Raw genomic sequence first — 25,790 nt, 5'->3', positions numbered from 1 at the left:
CCTTTCAAATATTTCTCCAGGTGAATTCTTGTACAGGTGGGGCAAAAGTAGGTTTACAGTTGTGAGTATGCAAAACACAGTTTATTCTTATATTATTACTTATTAATTATTATATTATTACCCACACAAACAACTACAAACCTACTTCTGCCCAACCCTGTATAGACTACTTATATGTATCTTGCTTCCTTTTCCAGAAACATAATTTTTAAAATAGCAGGACAAAACTACCTCATACAGTAGTATTAAAAATGTTAATAAAAGTAGTTTTCTACGCACACACGTATATAAAATATTAACGTGTGTACTTTGCATAGCCATAAAATCGATTTACCTACCATAAGAGAAATTTGAATGTGTGTTCTTTTCCTAACAGAATTCCTTAGAATTTGTCAATGTGTCTTATTGGTGGCCTACATTGGAAGTATCTTCATCAGGGATATGATTCCTTCTTTCCCTCCCAGGAAGAATGCCCAGGATCCTGCAGGCAGGTAGGATACCTTTCTGAAGATTGGCCCTCTTTGCTTATTTGCTCTCTGCCAGCAGCTCTTTAATGCTTGTGTTACAATCAGTTGAGGGTGCCACCTTTCAAGATTCCAAGAGTCCTGTTATCATAAGTTGCAGTTCAGTCAGCTTCTTAAACGTTAGTCAATTCCACAAAGAAAAGATTAATTTGTGGTTTGGTAGGTGCCACCATTTCCACTCTTTTCCTGGTTTGACCAGAAAGTCACTGCATCTTCCTACTGTGGTGCCTGGGTCTCAGCCAGGCCTGCAAGATTGCTGTGTTACCCACCCCTTATGTCGCTTTCCTCTTCGGGGTTGTCTTACACAACCCTCATGTTACATATCTAAGGTATATTTTGATTTTGCTTAATGTCTGCCAAGAACAGCCATGCCTACATACATACATATACACACACATACTTACATACATACACAGAAATACATAAAATGGATGGCTTTGGAGCCTTCATATGACCAGCAGGTGTCATTCCTATATGTCACAAGTTTGATTTATGGCTTTAGTTGCTATAACTTATGACTATTTAACAACTTTGCCACAACTCACAAAGGTCAGAGGACATCAACTTGTGCCCAATTCAAACATAAAAACATTCACCCACATGGATATCCACAATCATCACTATAACATATTCTAACTATTATAATGACTCACAAATAAAAAGTAAAACTGATAAGATCTATTAGAGAATTTTTTCTGCCACCTAGATGAGAATATACTTCTTGAAGTCTTTTGCTTCAAGGCTCCTGCTATTTCCCACTGGAGACTGTCATTTCAAAACTTTTATGATAGTCTACATTTTTATTTAACATCATTTATTGCTACTATTTAGACCCTTTTAGGTCACCCTCAATTTTTCTATTATAATATTTGTAATGCATTTGAGAATTAAAGAATGGTTTTTACTCACTTAAGCCACATACAATTTCCCCTAGCTCTGTTAGTTATTTCTTTGATAACAATATCATGTCTTAATGCATGCAAAAGGAATGCTTAATGCATTCTTCTAAGTTAATCAAAATTGCTTAAATTTATTTTTATGTTACCTATATGCTTCCTCTGTTTGGTCTTTGAAGGGGAAGCTATTTTAGAGACCACCTATGTATGTATGTGTATACCCACATATACACATACATCCGGATCAGGCAGAATAGAAAATGACTGGCTTGAGAAATATACAGATATGTGTGATTGAATGGGGACATTAACTCCAGCCATCCATATATATTTGTTGTTTAGACAACACTTCAGTAAAAACACTTACCAGATGATGTATTCTTATGCATTGGAATAAAAAGAACATGTATTTCTTAGGATCAGATGGCAAAGTTCAAAAGTGCATAAAGTATTGGTACATCCATAAGCTTCAAGTTTAGTTGAATTAAAAATATAAGAATGTTCTGAAATCAAGTAGGAACAGAAATATTGAGCAACTGAAGAAAGTCTTAATAAGCTATGTGAGCTTGTACTGATTCAAATAATAGACTCAGCACTTCTGGCATATATTATGTTATGTATTCCAGTATTGCTGATGAAAAATCACAGCTATAAAACCGAGGAAACCTTTCGCTTACAAGGGCATCCTAGGGACAGCTTTAAAAAAAGAAAATAGCAAATGCTTTATTTTATTTTTTAAAAAATGCTCAAGATTAGTGATAAATCCTGAATCAAAAACCCACCCTGGATAATCAATATTTGAAAACAAATTTTAGTTTTTATTTTATATATTTATCCTAACCAATATGTATAAATCATTATGTCACTTATATAATTGATAAAGACAAATCTCTGGGTGTTTTTTTGCACATACTTCTCTCAAGCAGTTGAATGATGCTGTGTAAATTGGCTCAAATTTTAAAAAGCATACTTATACATCTATGAAATGGTCTACACATGTATATGAATAACATTTTGCTTTTTCAACTTTTACACAATGAGAATTTCTAACTCAAGAAATGCAGCAAAAATTGAAACTAGAAAGTGATTAAATAATAATCAAAAACAGTTGAACTAGTACACAACATTTATGTGATTGAGGTCATAATCTTTATGGATATAAGAATATCTGCTATGTCAGGAGAGTTAATTTCTAAGTTCCAGTAGATTAGGTGTAGCACGCAGAAGTGGCAGTGAGGTTAGTAGACTCAGGCACACTAAGTGAACCAATGTCTAAAGAAAGGAAACTTTAAAACTGAGGGGAGGATCAGAGGAAATACAAAAAGCATGCACAGAGACCTCCGCATCCAGGAGCGCCTAAGATTCTACTGTACTGACCCCCCTGCAGATGACAGCTATAAATTCTGGATATAATACAAAAAGTACTTGTGTTGAGCACTGGAGATTGGAGAAAAACAATCATATCCTTTTAGAGTCTAAACATGGAATAGGGGATTTCTAAGAAATGAGTTCCTATTTTTATGGCATTATCTTTGAACCTCTCTCAGTCACTAAAATATTTGAATTACTGGAGCAGCAAAAACTGCAGTCTTCCTGGTTTGAGTAAAACAGAAGACTAAACCTGGAACCATGGTTGCTAGTCCTAGAGAGAGAATCCCAGAGGATAAGACAAAAAGAGAAGATTCCAAAATTCCATCTACTTTACCTTTGTCTGGCACATGAGTCAACATTTGTAGAACAGAAAGAAAACAGATCCAAAGACACAGTATCTTACAGAAAATACAAACTGCCACCTAAAAAAGAGATTTGCAGGACAAAGTTCAAATCGCCTGCTAAAACACCAAAGGTTACAGAAACTCTTCCAGAAATTTGAGAAGAGACTACTCTCTGACTCGTTCATGATGTCAGCATTACCTTGACACCAAAACAAAACTAACACATTATAAGAAAAGAGAGCCATAGATGCATATCCCACATAAATATAGATTTGAAAATTCTAAACAAAACATTAATCAACTAAAAATGAAAAACAAAATGAGCATCACAGTAAATGCAAAAAGAACATCTGCAAAATTCAACATATATTTCTGATTTTTAAAAATCTCTTAGCACACCAAAAATAATATAGCAACCAACAATTAGAAGGGAATTTTTAAGAAAACAGCAACATGATTTATAATTACACAAAAAGACAAATACAGATTATTCTGGTAAAATATGAGTATATTCAAGACATGTCCACTGAAATCTATAAAATACTGCTCAAAGAAATGAAAGTAAACTAATGAATGAAAAGATTGGTTTTGGGCCAGATGTCACGTCTCCCCAAATTGCTCTACAGATTTAATATACCCCAATCAAAATCCCAAGTAAGTTGTTTGTAGAAATTGAGAAACTAATTCCAACACTTGGAAATGCAAAAGATCTATAATACCAAAAACAACTCTGAAAAGAAAACCAGGTTTGAGGGTTAACACTGCCTGAATTTCAGATGCATTATGTAAAGCTTTAGTAACGAGCCATGTGATATTAGCTTTACTAATAAAGGCCTGGAAGTACATGCACATACATTTTATCAACTAATTTTTAACACAGTTCAAAGGCAAATCAGTGAAGATAGGATATTCTTTTCAACTAATGTTAATAAAACAATGGATATACATATGCCAAAAAAACTTAGATCCATACATCTTTTCACACAGAAATATTAACTCAAATGGATAATAGACCTAAACGTAAAACCTCAAAATACTAAAATTCTAGAAGTAAACAGGATAAAATACTTGTGATCATATATTATATGAAGATTTTTTAGATACTTCACCAAAAACATGATCTATTAAAAAAATTATTTTTAAATACTTTATTTATTTATTTCAGAGAGAAGAAGGAAGGTAGAAAGAGAGGGAGGGAAACGTCAATATGTGGTTGCCTCTCACATGCCCCCCAGTGGGGACCTGGCCTGCAACCAAGGCATGTGACCTAGATTGGGAATCAAACCAGTGACCCTTTGGTTCACAGGCATTCAATCCACTGAGCCACACCAGCCAGGGCTATAAAAAAGTTTTTTTAATGGTAGATTGAACTTCATCAAATTTAAAACGTCTGCTCTTCAAAAGACATCGGTAAGACAATGAAAAGATAAACCACAGGCTGGGAGAAATATTATAAAAGACACATTCGATAAAAGAATATATGCAGAATATATTGAAAATTCTCAAAGCTCAAAAACAAGAAAGCAAACAGCCTACTTAAAGAAATTGAAAAGAGACACAAGTTATGCAATTGAAAAATGAGGACATGGAATGGTGGTCAGTACCACTCGTCATTGGAAAATGAGGAAATGCACATTTATTAGAATGGCTAAAATTAAAAAGACTGACCACACAATGTCATTGACTGTATTGTACTAATTTTGTATGGTGATGGATAATTACTAGACTTATCATGGCAATCAATTTGTAAGTATATAAATGTTAAGTCACTATGAGGTACACCCAAAATTAATACAGTATGATATGTCAACTGGACCTCAGTGCAAAATACTGACCATATAAAGTATTGGCAAGGATGTGCAATAAATAAAATATTCATATACTAATAGAGGGAGTGTTAAAATGCCACAACCAATTTGGTAAAAATTGAATAGCTTCTTAAAAAGTTAAGCATATGGCTAAAATTCAGCCATTGAACTCCAGGTATTTACCTAACAGAAAAATATATATCCATACAAACATATATATATATATATATATATAATGTTCATAGAAGCTTAATTTGTACTAACCCCAAACAGAAAATAGTTTTTATGAAAGGATGGATGGAAAATTATAATTGTATTGCATCTTGAAAAATATTCATAATTTAAAAAATAGAATGAATTACTCATTACACTACAGCATGGAAGAATCTCAAAATAATAATGCTGAGTGAAAGAAGCCAGAGTACAAAGCAAAGAGACTTGATGATTCCATTTATGTAAAACTCTGGAGTATGCAGAGTAATCCACAGTCTAAGAAAGCAGGTTGCATGGGTATGAGGAAGAAACACAGAGTTGAAGGATTATAGGGGGCAAATGACCAAGATCAACTCTTGAGAGCAATGGATATGATACCTTGGACAAGGATTTGATCTCCAAAATATATAAAGAACTCACATGACTCCACACCAGGAAGACAAACAACCAAATTAAAAAATTTGGCAAAAGACCTGAACAGACATTTCTCCAAGAGGACATACACAGGGCCCAGAAACATAAGAAAGGATGCTCAGCATCACTCACCATCAGAGAGATGCAAATTAAAACCACAGTGAGATATCACTTTATGCCGGTCAGAATGGCCATCATAACAAAATCAACAAACCACAAGTGCTGGTGAGGGTGTGGAGAAAAGGGAACGCTAGTGCACTGTTGGTGGGAATGCAGACTGGAGCAGCCACTGTGGAAAACAGTATGGAATTTCCTCAAAAATCTAAAAATGGAACTGCCTTTTGATCCAGTGGTCCCACTGCTGGGATTATACCCTAAGAATCCTGAAATACTAATTTAAAAGAACCTATGCACTTCAGTGTTCATAACAGTGTTATTTACAAAAGCCAAGTGCTGGAAACAGCCTAAGTGCCCATTAGTAGATAGATGGATTTAAAAAACTGTGGTACATTTACACAATGGAATACTATGCAGCGGAAAGAAAGAACTCCTACCCTTCGTTCCAGCATGGATGGAACTGGAGAGTATTATGCTAAGTGCAATAAGCCAGGAAGTGAAAGACAAGTATCGTATGATCTCACCTATAAGTGGAATCTAACCAACAAAACAAAAAAGTGAGCAAAATAGAACCAGAGACATGGAAATAAAGAACAAAATAACAGTGACCAGAGGGGAGTGGGGAGGGGATACGAGGGGAAAGAAGGGGAAGGGTCAAGGAACATGTATGAAGGACCTATGGGCAAGGACAACAGGGGGAGGATTGAATGTGGGGGGTGGGGTGGGCAGGACAGGGGAGAGAAATGGGGGGAAAATGGGGACAACTGTAAATGAACAACAATAAAAATTTAAAAACTACACAAGGATTCATTTTGGCAGCTCACCCCGTAATTTTGGACAATCCTCAGATTCATGGCACTTTGCTTCCTGCACAGAAGCCACCTTATGGCAGCAACATTTTTTCCCTCATAAACAGCTAAGGCTCCAAATGTCAGGGAAACCAAATTGTGAACTATCTCATGTTCCTTGTACTCCCATTTTAAAAGAATTTTAATGATACATTATTGCTTCAGTTTGGATAACCAGATGGTTCTTTTCCAAATATTAGCATAAGATACAAGCTGCCAATTTTCTTGTGAAATCATTGTCAACCTTTGAAATACGAACTATCAATCCCATGGTTTCGATGTTATAGCAAAATACAATGTGCCAATTGGCAGGGTAGGTGGTGGACCCCATTGTTTTATTCTTTATTGGTTGTCGTAAATGATGTAATATATACGTAAGTGAATTGAAATTTATAAAAAGTGCTTGTAAACAGTGAAATGCCATTCTAAAAAGATCTGTTTAGGTTTGTGCCTTCTGGTTTCATTGGTTACTAAGTTATATAGCTGTTAATAATTTTGGATAACTCTATTTTTCTTAAGAATGTTTATTAAAATGCTAAGTTGATGAAAAACATGTAAATGAGAAAGATAATTTTATTAACCCAGACAGTGCAGAGCTTACAAGGTTAGAGACTTGGTACTGCCCTCAGCTGTTTGTTCATTAGATTGAGATGCTTAGCAGGAAAGGGGTAAGGAATATATACTGGATTAAGATGTCATAAGAACACTAAACGACTATTTCAAGAAGAAAATAAACATTGGGAGATTTTTTGTTGTGTGTAAGTTTATTTTTATTCTACTCTTTTTAAAATCCAATATATAGGTTTTATAATTTTTCAAGAGTTAAGACTTTGCAGCTTAATATATGTGATTATCAAGCAAAACTAATTTAAAAAGTGGACCACTTTATAGAAGTAACTTTATCAGGCCTAGGAAGGCAAAATTTAAGAGGAAAACTAATTTTATCACAAATATCCTTCATTCACCAAAAGCTCTCCTTTTCAGTGGTCAGACTCCCTAAAACACTTACGCAGTTAAAATCACTGAATATTTTACATCATGGGAGCATCTTAGGCAACATGATACATTTCAACTCTCATCCAGAGTATGAGCCCCTTTTCAATCTTACCTAGCTGTTAACTAGAGCGCAGAACTATGAAATTTTGATTGATGAGAAAAAGTGTTTCAAATATGTGACTTTGTGTTCTAGACAGAGACCTTTCTCTTTCTGAGCTGTGACATAAGTGCTCATACTTTTCTAAGGGTTTTCCACCACTCATATCCATTCCCTAAAATGTATCCAAAATGGTGACCATGAATATGCATATATTCTGTTGCTAAGAAAAACTCCCCAGGGAATTTGTCAGAAATACCAGTGTACACATTTGTTTACCTTCTTTCTTCTATTTTCTTTCTTCCTCTCCCAGACAATTTTTTGAAGGATATTGTTATGACTGGTGAACTCACTCAAGAGCATTAGACAGCAGATATAACAGTAGCTAAGGAGATTCTTTTTGCTTAACATAAAACTGACAAGGTAGTCAAATCCTAACGTCTACAGTAGGAAACTCAGACCCATCCTGTAGGTAATTGTGATTAAAGTGAGATGTAAAGAGAAGGGTCAGAAGTCAAGTCTTTAAGAAACTCTTAAAAGCTAAACATAATACAAAGTTTAATGACCTATTTTGAAAATCATATTCTTGTGTGTATGTCTGTGCTATGGTAGATAGAGAGTGCCAGGGAATCTCCCCTATTGGAGGAGATGGCACAGGGAGAGGTTCTTACACTGATCACTCCAAAAGCTAGAAAGATAAATGGACAAGGCTGAGTGCACCAAAAGCTAGCAAGGTAATTGGGTAGAAAAAAAGCCCTCCCTTCCCTATCCCTATAAAAACATCAGGCTTGACCAGGAAGGGAAGATGGTCCTTGAGGCAGGAGGAGTCCATCACCCTACCAGGTCATGGAACCTGAATAAACCTCTTTCTTTTTGCACCTAGGGACAAGTTTGCACAAGCTTGGCTTTTCTTGTGGCCTTGCATTTTCAGTTACATCTATGTATTTGCATATATTTCTATGCATGTAAAAAGCTATGAAAGACTCATACCTCTAACTCACTTGAATTTCTAAAACAATCATAATAAAAGAAAATAATTAAGTGCTAAAAATAATACAGGGTCCAGCAGAAGTAAGGCTTGCTTGAATTGATTGGTAGGGTACGTGAATGTCTCGCACGAGATGGACAGCAGTTTGAACATTTCACCTACACTGTCATAGGGTGTGCTTGAGTGTGATGTTGTTATGTTACAGAATTACACTCTTATGATTTTGTAATAAAGAAAGGGTGTTATTTGTGCTGGACCTGTATATATCAAAATCTCTATTTTTTAGTCAAAAACCCTATCAATTCATTATAGTGCTTACTTTTGAAAATGTTTTTCTAAAGGTGGTGTGGTAAATTAGGGGCAGAAAACTGTATGAGTGGCCTATCCATGTGCATTTGGATGTTAATAATCACCAGCTGGTAAGACTGAGTAACTCTCCCCTGAACTTTGCGCATTTGTGAAATGATTCAACTGAACCACTGTGTTCTCTTTTCTGCTATTAACACACATTCTGGTTTTACATAAGCAAAATCAAACATTTTACAAAGACATTTAAAGTTACTTCAGGTAGTTAAACCATTATTAAGGCACTGTGTTAACTAACCCTATAAAAACATCTGTCTTCTTATAAAACAGGAAACCTCAGACTGGTGCTCATTAAGTCCAAGGTGACAGAGGTCTCCCTTTCTAACACTGTTGTCCTTTGAACTCCAGGCCAGATGCTTCTTGGGAGGAAAAAGGTCATTAGATCATTACTAGGTCCCTAGGGCATGATAGGTGCTCAATAAGTATTTTTTGCATGACTGAATAAATAGACATGTAAGCTTAAGTATTTTATACTCAGATTTTTTTTCATAAACAAAATTTTTTTCAGATTTTTTGGCACTATTTAGGAAGAAAAAAAATAACAAAAAATTATTTTACTGGATGGTTGTTTTCTGTGTGGCAGTCTTTGAAAAACTCTACATTTTTGCTTTCAGTTGGGAATAAAAACCTCTTTCTACTCTTCTTTAAAGAATATCTACTCATTTTATCATTGCAATAGGACACACCAGTGCAGCACTGATGGATGTATTTTCCATATAAACTTGAAGCCTGAGATGTATATACCTGAACTACAAATTAATCAGCATGTGAACATGGGCTGTGTGGTGTCTCACTGATTAATTATGTTGAATGATGGACGCAGGTTTAATCACTTTACTTGATAGATGTAGGATGCTTGCTTACCATATCATTTCTACATAAACTGCTTTCTAACCAGCTTACTGCAGAAACTTCAGGAAGTTGATGTTCCAGGGAAAAATAAAGTAAAAGCACAGAATTTTTCATGCATCATTTTACATTTCTACCAATTTATCTTAAACTTTGTTCTTTGACCAAAAAAAAAACCCCATAAAACTCATACTAATGTAAATACAATAATTATTCAGGAATTTCATTTTCTGGAAATCTGTGTGTCTCATCAACTGGAAAACATAATTAAAAAGGTTAATAAGATTCATACTTGGGTTTGTAATGTTAAAGAAATGACTCTTTCCTTTTTAAAGGAAAAGGAAAAAGAGAACCCTAGTGCACTGTTAATGGGAATGCAGACTGGAGCAGCCACTGAGGAAAACAGTATGGAATTTCCTCAGAAAACTAAAAATGGAACTGCCTTTTGACCCAGCAATTCCACTGCTGGGATTATACCCTAAGAACCCTGAAACACCAATCCAAAAGAACCTATGCACCCCAATGTTCATAGCAGCACAATTTACAATAGCCAAGTGCTGGAAGCAACCTCAGTGCCCATCAGCAAATGAGTGGATCCCAAAACTATGATATATTTACACAATGGAATTCTACACAGCATAGAGAAAGAAGGAGCTTATGCCCTTTGCAACAGCATGGATGGAACTGGAGAGCATTATGCTAAGTGAAATAAACCAGGCAGTGAGAACAAATACCATATGATCTCACCATTAACTGGAACATAATCAACAAAAGAAAAAAGCAAACAAAATATAACCAGAGACATTGAAATTAAGAACAATCTAACAATAGCCAGAGGGGAGGGGGAGAGAACAGAGGGGAGAAGGGTTTTCAGGAACTACTATAAAGGACACATGGACAAAACCAAAGGGGAGGATGGAAGCAAGGGAGGAAGGTAGGTTTGGCTGGGGTGAGGGCGAATGGTGGGGAGAAAATGCAGACAACTGTAATTGAACAACAATAAAGTAATTTAAAAAAATACAAAAAAATAAAATAAAAATAAATAAATACATTGTGATACATAATCACCAAAAAAATCTCATAATGTTTTAAGTAAATTTATGATTTTGTGTTGGGCCGCATTCATAGTCATCCTGGGCTGCATGCGGCCCATGGACCACAAGTTGAGACACTGCCAGTGGGACATCCCCTTGGTCTTACACTCTTCTGCTTTCCCCACAGGGGAACTAGAACAGGGACCCTTTAAAGCCCAGGGCTTGGGAAAGGTGTACTTCTTGTCCGAGTCTAAGCACAAGGTGCTCAAGTGATGGGTAGCAGAAGGGAAGATTACACCCAGAATGTAGGAGCAGCCCTAGGATACAAAGCAGCATGAGCTATGCTCAAGGATATATCTGACCATCAGTTGCCAGTGCACTGTGAGAGTAGCTCAGAAGAAATGTACATTTGGGTATTTCCTTAAATCTTTTTCTTCTTACTTTCTCTAGTTTAATTCTTTCTCTTTTTCCTGCCTTCTGTGGGTGTGTACTGCTATTTTATTATACAGGACTAGCTGTTTTCTTGCCATTTGGCAGGATAAGTATGTAATCATTAATTTATTTACTAAAAAAAATTTACACACAACTTTTACTTGGATAATCAATCAATATTTTATGTGAAAAAGCCTTGAATTGTTCTTTCAAATGATGTAGCCCACTTAACACCATCTGATCAAAGCTTCATCTACAAAGATAATACAAGATTATATAGTTTTAAAATAATAATTAGAACTTCTAAAATCATAGTCTATTCTATTTTCCATCTAGAGAACTTCTCCAAAGCAACATTGGGAAATTAGCTATCTATGCAGAATTACTACTTTTGGGAGGGAATTCTGACAGGCAGACGGTTACTTAGACACTAAGATTTTCATTATTCGGGTTATTGTGCCACGGAGATTAAGAGGCTAATTCTTTATAATGAGTATAATCACAGCAATTTAAAGTTGGTAGGGATTTTAAAAATCATTAAAATCACTGCAATGGGAGATATGTTTAGAAAAAGAGAAAAAATTAAAGTGGTTCAGTGAGTTGTTCAAGGTCGTAAAACTAGAAATTGGGCTGCAACCCAGATTTCATTTCTTGCAAAGGGTATGTTTTAGGTCAAGCTGCTGCAACAAATTATCACAAAGTGGGTGGCTTAAAAAGCATTTATTTCTTGCAGTTCTGGAGGCTACAAAGTCCAAGATCAAGATGCTGACAGATCTTGTGTCCGGTAAAGGCCCTCATCCTGATTTGCAGATAGTGGAGAATATGATCATCTCTCTCATATCTCTTCTTATAGAGGCACCAAGCCCACTGATGATGGCTCCACCCAATAACCTAGTCACCTCCCAAACATCTCACCTCCTCACACCATCACATTAGGATTATGGTGTCAGAGTTTGAATTTTGAGAGGATATACATGTTCAGTCCATATGGAAGACACTATAGAAGACCATGCTTATCAATTAGGGGATGAAGTTTAATGATATGGAAAGATGTTAGCAGGCTACTGCCAAAAGATCAATCTAGAAAGGAAAAATGAAATAGATATATTTAGATTTTTTTTAAATCAACTGCATAATCAAAGGACAAAGGAGACATATTTTAGCATTAGCACATGTCAAAAATATGTATCAGTTTTATCTGCCATTTAACCTAAAATGATGCAACCCAAGAGCAGAAAATTTATTGACAACAAATCCATGCATCAGCTGAATACTGTGAGCAACTATTTTATCACAAATATGAAAAGCTGAATGACTATTGCCTCTCTGGAATAATATCACAAAGTAGAAATCAAGTCCTCAGGAAATTAATGTTAAAATACGTAAAGAAGTTGAAATAAATTGGACAGATGTCAAGAAAAAAGTAGACAAAAAGTAAAATCGACAGTGATAAAGATGAAAATGGAAGGCACACAGAGTGAAAAAAAACTCTGTAGAAAACATAAGGGTAGAAAGAATGTGAATAAAAGAAATTTACAAATATAAATGGAAGAATAAAAAGTAAACAAGCAAGAAAATGATAGAGAAGCAGGCAAATTGTACTTTTCTTGAAATGAAAGTAGACTTGACTATTCCTTTAAAAGATGCCTTTTTGCTAAAGACATTGAGAAATAGTAGATACCTAGATACCAAAATTCAAAGTACAGAAATCCTTTAAGAGCCAGAAAAAATAGCCCTGGATGGTGTGGGTCAGTGGATTGAATGCCAGCCTGTGAACCAAAGGGTTGCAGGTTCAATTCCTAGTCAGGGTGCATGCCTGGGTTGCGGGCCAAGGTCCCCAGTAGGGGCCACACAAGAGGCAACCACACACTGATGTTGCTCTCCCTCTCTTTCTCCCTCCCTTCCCCTCCCTCTAAAAATAAATAAATAAAATCTTTTTTTTTAAAGAGTCAGAAAAAATAGTTGAAAACATGGATAGTGGGAAAATCTATAGGTACATTCAAACCTATGTGTGTTGATCAACATATAAAATTAATTTAAAGAAAATATAAACCAAAGGAATTATATCAAGTCACCTGACTCTTTAGCTAGAAAAACTACAGGCAAATACTGTTGAACAAATGTGAATGGAGAAAAAAAAATGTCCCTGTGGGTCTTTCTGGGAAAATTATTAGAAAATGAAGTGCAGTCCCCAAGAAAGACTGAGGGAAAACCATAGCAACAGGACAGGCAGGGAGCATAGGATGCTTCAAAGCAGGAAGTCAAAGGTTATCATTTAAAGCTGATAGATCAAATAATAGAAGTATAAGAGCATTTAATTCTACAATGATAATAATCAAAAAAACTTTTAAATTGACTAAAATTGAAGGGTAGCAGAGAGAGAAGAGAGGGGAAAGAAAGTGGAAATATGCTAATTGTATCATGTCCAGAGAACAGAGATTTATTTTTTTAAAGGATTAAATTTGTTATAAAACCATTATTTTAAAGGACTGCAACCCTTCCTAAATATAGAATTACACACATAAACACAGAAAAATTAGGAAAATGAAACACATACAAAGCCATTTAAAAATACACAGAGAATGCTATGAATGCAAAAAAATTACAAACAATTTTTACAGAAGTAATAAAAAATATATGGGTGGGGGCAAAAGTAAGTTTACAGTTGTGTCATTATTTTATTAAAATTAAAAACATTGGATTCCACAACAGAGAATTTTTACATAATTAATACCACCTGTATAATATAATGTAAAACCCACAAGAGGAACTCAATGCAAAGTCTGGGACTACTTGTGATAAGAATGTGGAGAAATTCAAACTTGCATTACTACTGGTGGTTGTATAAATTAGTCCAGCCCCTTTGGGTAGCAATTTATCAATGCCTGTCTGAGTGATGGGCATTTTATACACCCCCAAAAATTCTATATCCAAGTTTACACTGAAGGAAAACACTCATGTAAAATCAGATGGAAGCAAGTACAAGAGGTTATTATAGGATGTTTGCAATAGTATTCTGTGAAAAGCAACAAAATCTTCATAAACAAAAGAGGAGAGAAATACATCAGAGTAAAATATATCATGGTATACTCACAAAATATTATTCACAGTTAAAAATAAATAAATAAAAGTCACCTCATAGTGCACATAAGTAAATAAATAATAACTTTAAAAAAACTATAATTATGACAACCCAGGTAAGTGGAGTCCAAATACTCTGTATTCTTATTGTTGCTGTAACAAATTATCACAAATTTAATGGCTTAAAACAATAAAAATTCATTATTTTGTAGTTGTGGAGATCAACAGTGTGAAAAGGCACCACTGGGCTATAATAAAGGTTTAAACAGGACTGTTTTTCTTCTGGAAACTCTAGGGGGAGAATCCGTTTTCTTGCCTTGCCTTTTCCAGTTCTAGCTTGTCCATATCCCTTGACTTGTGGCCCCTTCTTGTTTTTCAAAGCCAGCAGTAGAGGACCAAGTCTTTCTCACATCACATCACCCTGACACTGCTTCTTCTTCCTCCTTCTCTCTTTTAAAGGCCCTTATGATTCCATCGATAATCCAAGATAATCTCCCTATTAAGGTCATCTGATTGCTAGCCTTAATTCTCTCTTCCTGTGTAACAGAGTATGTTCACAGTTTCCAGGAAACAAAATATGGATGTCTGGGGCGTGGGGAGCATAATTCTACCTACCACATACCTCTGATATCTGGTGATATATTGCACTCTGATTCATCCTCATGAGGTAAGATCTGCTCAGTCCCAAGGAGGGTAACAGTGAACTATTCATTTATTTAGGCAGTATACAAGGTAACTCTGGAAATCAGAAAGCACAGAGTCAACAGCAATCTCACCATCACCATCTATTAACTACTTATAACTCAAAGTTTACTACTCAATTCAAGTAGTATGAATTCAAGTTTCATAGCACTTAAGGTAAAGTGGAGACCCAAAGTAACCTTTTGCAAAACCCACAACTGAATTGGAGACCCAGTCAGCCCAAGTCAAAATGATATCCATAGACGTGAGCAGTTCACATTGATCAGTGCAGGTGAGACTGACCAAAACAGCACAAAAGGCGTTTCTTTCCTGAGTTTTCATGCAATTCAAGTCTAATTGCTAAAATCAAGTTGGCAGAGAAAAATCAATGGTTGCTGTTGATTTTCCCGGCTCCTGATTCTTTGAGATGATTTGGAGAGTTGCTGTTCTATCAAAACCGTCATGAGTAAATGACTGACACTCATTTCCATTCAGAACATCTGTTTAAATGCTGATTTGACCTCTGCGTGTACTGAGGGTCGAGTAACGTACGTGAAACTGTCATTGAAGTTGCATATGAAGCACAAGTTAAAACGAAGCTACTACATCTTGTTGGTGGATTTTCTTTCCTGAAATCCTGCGAGGAAAGAGAACCATGGCAGTCCATCATCAAGAAAATGAGGCAAAACAAGGAAATTTTAATGTTCATAAGAAAAATGTCTGAGCTTTTCAATTCTGCTAAGAGAATTAGCCTCCCTCTCTCTAATTAAAGTGCTTTAGGGTATTTTTTAAAGATCTGATAGAAATAGCCCTCTTAAAACATGAGCCCACTGAATGCTGTTCTGTTTTGGCACCGGAAATTAAGGGTGTAGAGCGTGTAATATAAATGTCTTCAGATTTTCACAAGGAACACTCAGTGGAAATCCTTTTAAATTTATTTGGTGGTTTACCCCCCACCCTGAGGGGTTGAAAACCTCAAGCACAGGAAGCAGTTACCGATTTACTAGTTGATCCACAACCTTTTATTTTAGTGACAGATCATTTGACCCATTTCATTTCTCTAAATTGCTTTTTAATTTCCTGAGGACAGCAGCATTGTCATAGTGGGTTTAAAGCATCGTGTGTTTTAAAATGCCAAATGCTCTCATTTTATTTTATAATTCATCTCAGTTGCAAAGGTAGATTTGCTGTAGAGAGACAAAAAAGTAGATTTAGCCCTGTCCAGGTGGTTCTCAGTTGGTTGGAGTGACATCCCATGCACTAAATGTTCAGGGTTCGACTCCCAGTCAGGGCACATGCCTAGGTTGTGAGTTCAGTCCTCAGTTGGGGATCCATGTTTCTTTCTCACATTGATGTTTTCCTCTATTTCTCTCTTTCTCTCCCACTTCTTCTCTCTCTAAAATCAATAAAAACATATCCTCAAGTGAGGATTTAAAAAAAAAAAAAAAAGAATGTAGATTTGGAGAGTCAAGGAACCCAAGCTGAGTCCTTGCTTTGCTGTTTACTAGTCATGTGACCTTGGAGAATTCGTCTGCTTTTTCTGGGGCTATGTCTCCAGCAACTACTTAAATAAGGGACTGAACTTTATTTGCAAATATCCTTTCTGTTCTAAAGTGCTATATTTTTAAAAGTTATCACGATGGATGCTTACACTAGTAAAAATACACATTGACATTTTTTATACAGGGAAAAGGTGACTTTGCTAATTAGAAGAACATTGGTTCACCCATGCATAGAGATTTTGAACAAAATAACTTTTGGTCTTTAAAGAGCAAATACTTAAGAGGGTTCATTCTATAATGACATGTGGCTTATCTTTTAACCTGTTTATTTTATGGCCCTTTATTCTCAGTAGAAGATTCACTAATGGTAAAGACTGAGATGAATGATAACCACATACTTGTTATAAAATGCGAAAGCTGAAACCATTGATTTTTTTCCAGATTCAAAACTTTTTTCACGCCATCACACTTCATAAATTTTTCTCCTCTTCTTAGTTATCATTTCAAACCTTCTCTGTCTTTGAAGGCTTAGATGGAGCCCCATCTAATCAATAAGGCAATGTGTGAATAGTCCAAAGTTTCTATTTTCTGAGTCATTATTGAATTTAATCATAGCAATGACAATCAAAAGCACAAATGTTTATCAACTTGTATGTGTGTGTACAAATTAGAAGGCATAGAGGAAACTTAGAAGGGTAAAACATAGTCACCGTTCTCAAAGAATCTATAATAACTAACAGGAGACATAAGCACATATAGCTTAAGTGAATATGTGAGACGTAAAAATCACTCAGTCATCTTAAGGTTACCTATTGTTAATTATAAAAAGAATGATAAATTGTCCAAAAATTTATGAATATTTTATTTTACCCTTGAACTCTCTTGCTCTTACAAATATATAGCAAATAAAATTATGGGTGAAATAAGGATAGGTAACCTAGGCCTTCTTTCTAGGTAACTCCCAAAGTATATCCTTATAAATTTAGCACTCTAAAGAAAATGACTTTTAAACCATCAGGTAACTGCAATGTGTTCATCATTTAACGAATAAAAGAATACAACCTGGCTGGTAAGAAAAGTTCTCCTAGAAGCAGTGAGATTGAATCCAGATTTATTTTCAAGATTTCTATTTATTTATTTTTAGAGAGAGGGGAAGGGAGGAAGAGAGAGAAAAATCAATGTGTGGTTGCACCTCATGCACCCCCTACTGGGGACCGTGGCCCAAAACCTAGACATGTGCCCTGACTGGGAATCGAACCTGTGACCCTTTGGTTCACAGACCAACACTCAATCCACTGAGCCACACCAGCCAGGGTGAATCCAGATTTTAAAAGATGCATGGTTGTGGGCTGATTAAGAGAACCTTGTGTAAGCCTCATGGGTTAATGGAAAGAGCACAAGGAAAGTTTTGAGGGATGCAATTGCAAGGAGATTTGGAAATAAGAAACAATTACAGTAAGAGTAATATTTGATGAAATATACTGTTGTTCTCTTTCCATTGTAAAGTACAACTCTTTGTCTCAAGTCATTCGGGGTTACTTTTGTAAGGGGGAAAGGGCATACTTGTAGGACAGAAAGGCACAGAGACAGAGTCTTTCAGTTTTTAATACCAAAATATTAACTATGAAATAAGATAGTCTTTGAGGAAACTAAGCTTTGAGGAGAAAAAAAGAAAATTTTAAAATACTTTACAATCATTAACATATAAAGGCACAATTAGATCATAGAATTTTGTTGGTTGTTGGTGGTGTATATGTGTGCATTCCCTTATCTTAGAGAGAATATTTCTTTTCCCCTTTTTAGTAAGGCCATGGGCTGTTTGCCTATAGGGCATGAGAAGAAAACAAAATGTCTAGGTGAGTTTTGGTAAACCGAAAATTGGTCCAAGGTGGTGTTTATTCCCTGGGTATAACATCAGAGAGAATGATCACCTAACTTGAGCTCAGAGCATGGAAGATTAAGGGGTCAAAAGCAGCCAAGTAGATAAGGCTGAAGTTAAGCTTCTGGCCCCTATGCTGACTTTGGGTGCTCAGGAAACCCAGAAGGTGCTGGAGACTATGATGGGACATGGAGTATCCAGCAGAGGTTCTTTACTGTGCAAAAACTTGAAGACTGATAGTTGATGACTAGGACATAGACTTAAGAGCTGTGTGCCCACATAATGCCCACAAAAGGCCAGGCAGGACTAGCTCAACTTAGTGGAGACCAGTTTAAGGAGAAAACCAGACTAGCCACTGGACAGCAGAAAACAGACTGAAGAGACGTTGTACAGATAGCAATAATTTGTGGATTCATTACCTCCCTCACCAGTACACACTTTTTTAAGTATATTTTATTAATTATGCTATTACAGTTTTCCCAATTTTTTTCTCCACTTTATCCCCCCTCCTCCTTGCACTCCTCCACTCTCCAACATTCCTCCCCCTTAGTTCATGGCCATCGGTTATGCATATAAGTTCTTTGGTTTCTCTGTTTCCTATACTATTCTTTTTTTTTTCTTCTTCACTTCTTAAGCCCAGGTGCCACCAAAAGGAGGAAAAGGAAAGAACAAGTACTTTTCTGAAGCTTTTGAGTCATCAAAAGAAGTACTTAGAATTGCTGGAACAGATAAACTCATTCTTCACAAGCAGAAGGCTGTATGTGATCACATGCCCAGGCATCCCAGAAAGGTATAGGAGCTGAGGGAAGGAGTGAGGTAAACATGAGGAAGGAAGTATGAATCATAAAATAATGAAGAAATTATATCTGGGAATAGTCTGAATAAAATGGCACCCTGCCACACAAACCAACTTAAAAATAATTGAGAATTCGCATATACAAATAATGACAATGACAAGGTCTGTCTACAAAAAGTCCAGTCATTGTTAATAGAATGAGAATGGTTTGCACAACATCGATGTAACCTGGCAGATGAGTGGACTGGAATGCACATGGGTGAACATTGATGACTTCACTGTACTACTCAGTGGGGATGGGAGATGCTATTGAGTGAGTATGTGTACTGTGTGGCTGTCATATTCAAGATGATTGAGGAAGTAAAGCAACGGATCTGCATCAAATTTTGCATTAAGCTTGAACATTACTCTGGGGAAACTATTCGGATGATTCAGAAGGCTGCATCTATAGGCAACTGGTGATTGGCAGCTTCATAATGACAATGTGCCTGCTCATGCATCATGTCTCACACAGGGTTTTTTGGTGAACCATCAAATCACCCAGGTGACTCAGGCCCGTACAGCCCAGGTTTAGTGCCCTGTGACTTCTGGCCTTTCCAAAAACTAAATTTACCTTTGAAAAGGAAGAGATTTCAGACCTTCAATGAGATTCAGGAAAATACAACTGGGCAGCTGATGGTGATTGGGGAAATTGTGTGGGGTCGCAAGGTGCCTACTTTGATGGGAACTGAGGTGTCATTGTTCTATGTATAATTTTCATTGTATCTTGCATCTTCTTCAATAAATGATTCTTTTTTTCATACTACATGGCTGTGGACAGACCTTCTGGACAGACCTCATTCATATAAAAAGATATCCCTATCCACACCCCACTGGTTCCTCAATCCTCTCCTCCCTGTGACAGACTGTCTTGGGAAGGGTAGTTTTTCTGTTATTCTAATTATCTTTCTCCCAATAAACAACCCAGCCATTTTTGTCCTTTCCCTCCTCTGACAGACAGCCAGTCACATGAAAAAACAAAAAGGCAAGTGAAAGGGGCAAGATGTAAAGAGTGGTGCAGAGTCTGAACTAACAAGTTGGCCTGGTACAGTTTCATGGCAGAAGACACGAGAACTCTGGGCCAGAGAACAAAGACGTTATCACAGCATTAGCAGTAGCTAGAGGATCCGCATTTTTGCTTATTCTCCAGGCTCACATTTCAACAGGGCAATGCAAAGAGGGCCAAGTGATTCCTACTCTTACAGTGGGCTGCAGCACAGAAGAGAAACCCCAAGCTTATGGAACTTGAATCTTTTATACTGGACAGTAAGCATGCCTGTGTTCTGCCCCAAAGGAAGTTAATACTTTATTATATTTTATAGTAAACAAACCTTCTTTTGGCTCTAGAGTGAGACCGTATCTCTATGTTTTAATGTTGTTTACTATGCAAACATTATGGATAGTCTGGAGCAAAAACAGCCTGCTTAAAAGATATGCAGAAAAATGAGAGACCCATGGAGACAGGGCTGTGACCTTCTCCCCTGATTATTTATTCCATCACATCTGATTAAGTTTCTTATTTACCCATAAGAAATGGGATTTGTTAAAAATATCTGAGAAGGAAAGTTATTTTTTAAGAACATAAATATTAATGGCATTGTTTTAGTCATTGTGGTTCACTGTATCAAAATATCATAAACTGAATAACCTAACAAACATGTATTTCTAACGACTCAGGATGCTAGGAAGTCCAAGGGGAGGCACCAACAGATCAGTGTCTTGTAAAAGCAGTTTTCCTGGTTTGCAGACGGGGTTGTTAAATCCTCATATGGTGGAGAACAGAGAGAGAGGAAGCAAAATAAAGGAGAGCATTAACACCAGCATGAGAGTCCACCCTCGTGATCACTCAAAGACCCCGCCTTCTCAGACCATCCGTCCATCATAGGCCATGGTTTCAACATGTCAACTTCAGGGGACATGGGCACACATTCAATGTCACTGAAACTTGACAGGTGGTTGAAAAGGGACCAGGAAACCAGTAATATTTCATTACTCCAAGCAAGAGGTAATATTTAAATATCTATGGGACATACTTCTTTTGTTTATCTGCCTGGCTAGACCTTTTGTTCTTTTTGGAATCCAGACTGTATATCATCCTAGCTAACAATTTCTTATAGCCCCATCACAAGGTGGAGTGCATAGTACGCACAACAAATACCCTTGCTGATACAATGACATTAATTTGAATCTGAGGGCTGCTAAGAACAGTGGATGGTGCTCTTAATAACTGGCTGCAGAAGCCTACCGTAGGAAAAAAAATTTTTTTTGCTCACACTTCTTCATTACATATGTCATTCACCAAGAAAAGTAATGATCTCTTTAATGCTGTTTCTTTTTTTGAAAATTCTCTTCATGTACGAATCACATTACATTTATAAAGAATAATATATAAGCTCTTTTGGCACATGCCTCAAAAAGTCAGCCCATAAAAGGGTCAAGATTCAAGTGCGTGGCAATGCTCTCCCCTTTTTCAAGAACTTGGAAGATGTACTTTCTTTTTATAATGGTGTTTCTATATCAAGGGTAGCTAAAACGTGTAGCTGCTTTATAATTGCACAGGAGCATTGCTAGAAATTGAATTCTAATATTGATGCTTCCCATTCTTAATGTTGCGGTCATGTTTTCTTTCAATTAACTGGAAACATAATGTTTGTTATAGGAAAATGCCTGAAGCAAAATGTGATTCCAGGTACCAATCAAAGGGGGAAAACAAAGCACTCGATGCTCACTGTATGAACAGTCTCTCTGTTAAGGTTAATGCACAGAAAGAAACTGCAGTGGTTTTTGTTGTTGTTTTACTTACTAGAAGAAGCCCTTTTATTTAGAAGCAGAAGAAAGCATCTTATTTAACTATTTGAAAGGTAACTGTTGCCAAATGATGATAGAAATATTTAACAATACTATCTTAGCCAATTTAGCTAATTAAGCTTGTGCTGCATCTCGTGATTGCTTTGAGTCCTTCAAGGATTTTGAAACCTCAGAGAAAGAAAAAAATTTTTATGGAAGGAAGTTGCATAGCAGAGTTGAGATGATACATGGAGTGACTCCAGTAGAACAAGTCCTATATATTTCATGGAGACACATTACACTGAATGTAGTAATACTTCAGTACTTTAAGATGCAATAAACCACTGTATTGAACACATGCTGGGCAAATATATTTTGTTTCCTCGTGTTTTTCTTTTTGACTCTCCCCCTTGTAGAATCGGCTGTTCACATATTAGTTCTCATTTAGCTTTTTTTCATTAAAATATTTAACAATTTGTTATTTTTAAGGTTTCACGCCCTCCTAACATGACAAGCCATCTATGATTGCTGTGAGCCCTGTTTCCGCCACACACTGTGACTTCCTGCGGTGAGTGCAGCAGAACGAAGACTGAGGTACTGCAATCCAGGTTCTTATCTGAAACTCGCTGCCCATGTGTCGTGAAGACAATGGAAAATAAATACTAAAAGGTTCTCAATTCCACTCTTGGAAAATTCCAAACCAACACTTTCACACCCTGGTGGAAGTGGCTAAGGGTTTCCCCGTCATCAGGATTATGCAAATACATAAACATGGGTGTGGGTGTGGGTGTATGATTTCTATAACTTTGTAAACAGCCCACAATAAAAACCTTGTGCAACTGAATCTATTCATAATTAGACCTTATATAATGGGATTTTAGTGCTATTTTTTCTTTGTTCAATTTTATTATTGTTAATTCATGAGTTGTCTGCTTTATTCTGAAAATAGAATTTTTTTTTTCAATTTTTCCCTGGTGAGGGAGTAGAAGAGAAGTGAAAAGGAATGTTCTTCCTTTTTGTACATTTTTAAAATTGTTGTTCAAGTACAATTGTCTCCATTTTCCTGCCACCACTTTCCCCCGCCTCATCCATCCCCACCTCCCACTCTCAATCCCTTTCCCTTTTGGAAGGAGTGTTCTTTTCAGCTCTCATTCTCAATGCCATTGTCAACAAGATCCGGTGCCACAGCCACTGTCACTTTCCTAGACACCACTGTGCACAATTTATGAGGTTTACATAAAGGTTATGTAGAATGAAGTACTGGCCTTTATCTTTGCGCATTATCCTCTTTGCATTATTTATGAGCAAAGAACAATGCCTTCCTCTGGACTCCAATGTTCGACTGCTATAATTCACCTGGTAAAACATTATTTGCCTGGAGATTCTGACACTGGAGTGAAGAGGCAACTCCCTCTTTTTCAGAAGAGCCATGCAGCATGTTTCATATAATACATCAGAAACACACCGACAGCACCTATTATTAATGATCAGTCTTGAGAAGCAGCACAACCCCCAGAGGAATAAACTTTCTTAAGCCCATATTCTGCAAGGAATGCCGCTTATCTTGGCCATCCTCTGGACACAATTCAGCCTTTCCATCGACATTTGGTTGAATGCCTACTATGTTCCAGGGGCTGATATAAGTGCTTGGAATTCTTCAGTAAACAGAGAAACAAAAACTACAGTCTTGGCCCAGGTTCCTCCACAAAAGGCCTGACATAAGGGCTGGAATGCATGAAGTTTAATCTGGGAAATGAACCCAGGTAACTGGAGTAGGGAAGTGGAAGAGCCACACAGACAAGAAGGGAAAGTTAATTTAAAATTGTATCATTGAGCTGATTACCTTGGTGAACAACTGGAGCACAGATCCTCCAGGGATCTTCTGAGGAGCCGTATATACGTACCCCAGAATTGTCCACTTGAGAAAAAGGAGAGCAATTCTCATCCCCAATTGTTAATGGTGATCTCAAGGAAACTGAACTCTCTTCTGCATGTGTCAGCATCCCCTTTAGAACTGGAGAGAAAATCCAGGGCCAAAAGCAAGAGATTTGGAGTAAAATGAAGACAGAGGCTGTCGTATTACACCTGCATGAACAGTGTGCCACAGCAACGGCTGGAGTGAAAACAGGGGCCAAAAAAATACGACAAGATGCAAAAGATATCTGATATAATCCCTGCCCTCCAGTAGCTGCTAGTCCAGTCAGCTCCATTTTATCCAACCTGTGTGCTCTACTTGGGGCTTTCTAAAGAAAACGACAGGATTAAATGAGAATGGCTACCCTCCCACAATAGAATTAAACCCATACATAGTTAAATCCTGTTAATTTAATTAGATTCTGATAATTTAAGAATTGATATATAAAAATACAAATATAAAAAGGCTTACTATATTATCGAGTCTTCATGGAGAAGGATTAAAGTTATAAATGGATATGTCTAAGGGAACCAACTACACTGTGGCCTTGTCTGAAGAGCTCTTGTTTTATTTTCTAGGTTCTGCAGGATGTAAACATGAACTTATGTCCATCTAGAATCAGTTTCAACTGACATCCTAGGATCACAGGTATGAACTACTACCAAATCCTAAGACAGAAGACATTCAAGTAAAGGAGACAAGAAAAAAACAGCTTTTCAACACTTACCTGAACCTTCATGTCCACCCTTTAAAGAGCCTAAAGAAGCAAGAGATGAACTGAAAAGAAGTATTTTGGGAGACGGGCATTAGGGTACTGTAAATTTTCTACCAAGGCCATGGGATGGAAGTGGGCGGGCTTTACCTTCTCAAATCTAGGGAAAGGGACTTCAATGGCATGTGTTATAGAGCTTTCTGTTTTCTGTAGGTCCTGCAGTCACAGTCGGCTGTAACAGGCTTATAAAACCTAAAGGGGGAGAGGTCAAGACAGCCTAACTTCTCTGATAATAGAGATAATGGTAGTGGTGGGGGACAAAGTTAGGAATCTGGGTACAGCTCTTACTCCAGAATTTCTGGGGTATAGTCACAGAAGTGGGAAAGGATTGCTTTGATGCTGCCCCAGAGGGTAGCCTAGATTGGGCCAAAAGAATGTTTGGAGTCGGAGAAGTAATGAATCATCAGCCAGAAGAAATGCGTATACTCACATCATGGAAAATAATACATTTGAAACATTCCCATTCAATGGGGGACAAGAAGAAAGATCTTTGGAAATGCCACAAAATTATCTCACAAAAGAATGAGCACTTTAAATGTTGCATTTGTAGCTTCTCCACTTGGAAGAATCTAAAAGACCCAAAGTATTCCTAAGAGGATTCGGTAAGATGCCACCATAACCATTCTAAAATTAAACTAAGAAGAGTTATCTTCCACACTTGAACCAATGAGGCACCACCAGCTTGAAACACGGACCCCATAGAGAGCAGGCAAAAGACAGGAGAGAATGAAAAAGAAAATGATGTAACAGGAAAACTAAACTGGAAGCTCATTCAATGGCTGACAGTACTTGAAATGTAAGGCAAATAATGAGAAAATTTCTTTTGTGCTCATAAGTTACGAGTACAAAATTCTGGTAATGAATGTCTGGACGTCTTCCCTCACCTCTTCCCGATATCATGGGATATGAAAGATGTCCAGATCACACATAATAAAAGGCAAAGAAGGAAATATAAAAACAACAAGGTACAATGATGCATAACGTAGGAGGAGGCCTAGAGGCTGGCTGAATTTATCACCCTCAGGTCCAGCTGCCAAAGGG

At 36.8% G+C, this 25,790-nt stretch overlaps 1 long non-coding RNA gene across 1 annotated transcript in view; it reads left to right on the top strand.

The window, feature by feature from the left end:
* Nucleotides 1–422: 422 nt before the first annotated feature.
* LOC128781309 (uncharacterized) overlaps nucleotides 423–25,790 on the top strand; it is a 47,384-nt gene continuing 22,016 nt past the window's right edge. The window contains exons 1-2 of the long non-coding RNA XR_008427239.1: nucleotides 423–491; nucleotides 22,552–22,630. This is a non-coding gene — a long non-coding RNA (uncharacterized lncRNA). The remainder of the gene's footprint in view (nucleotides 492–22,551; nucleotides 22,631–25,790) is intronic.

This window comes from Desmodus rotundus, chromosome 7 (genome assembly GCF_022682495.2).
Source record: "Desmodus rotundus isolate HL8 chromosome 7, HLdesRot8A.1, whole genome shotgun sequence".
Taxonomy (NCBI): domain Eukaryota; kingdom Metazoa; phylum Chordata; class Mammalia; order Chiroptera; family Phyllostomidae; genus Desmodus; species Desmodus rotundus.
The sequence above is the reverse complement of the archived record's forward strand: the minus strand, read 5'-3'. Positions and strand labels throughout refer to the sequence as shown.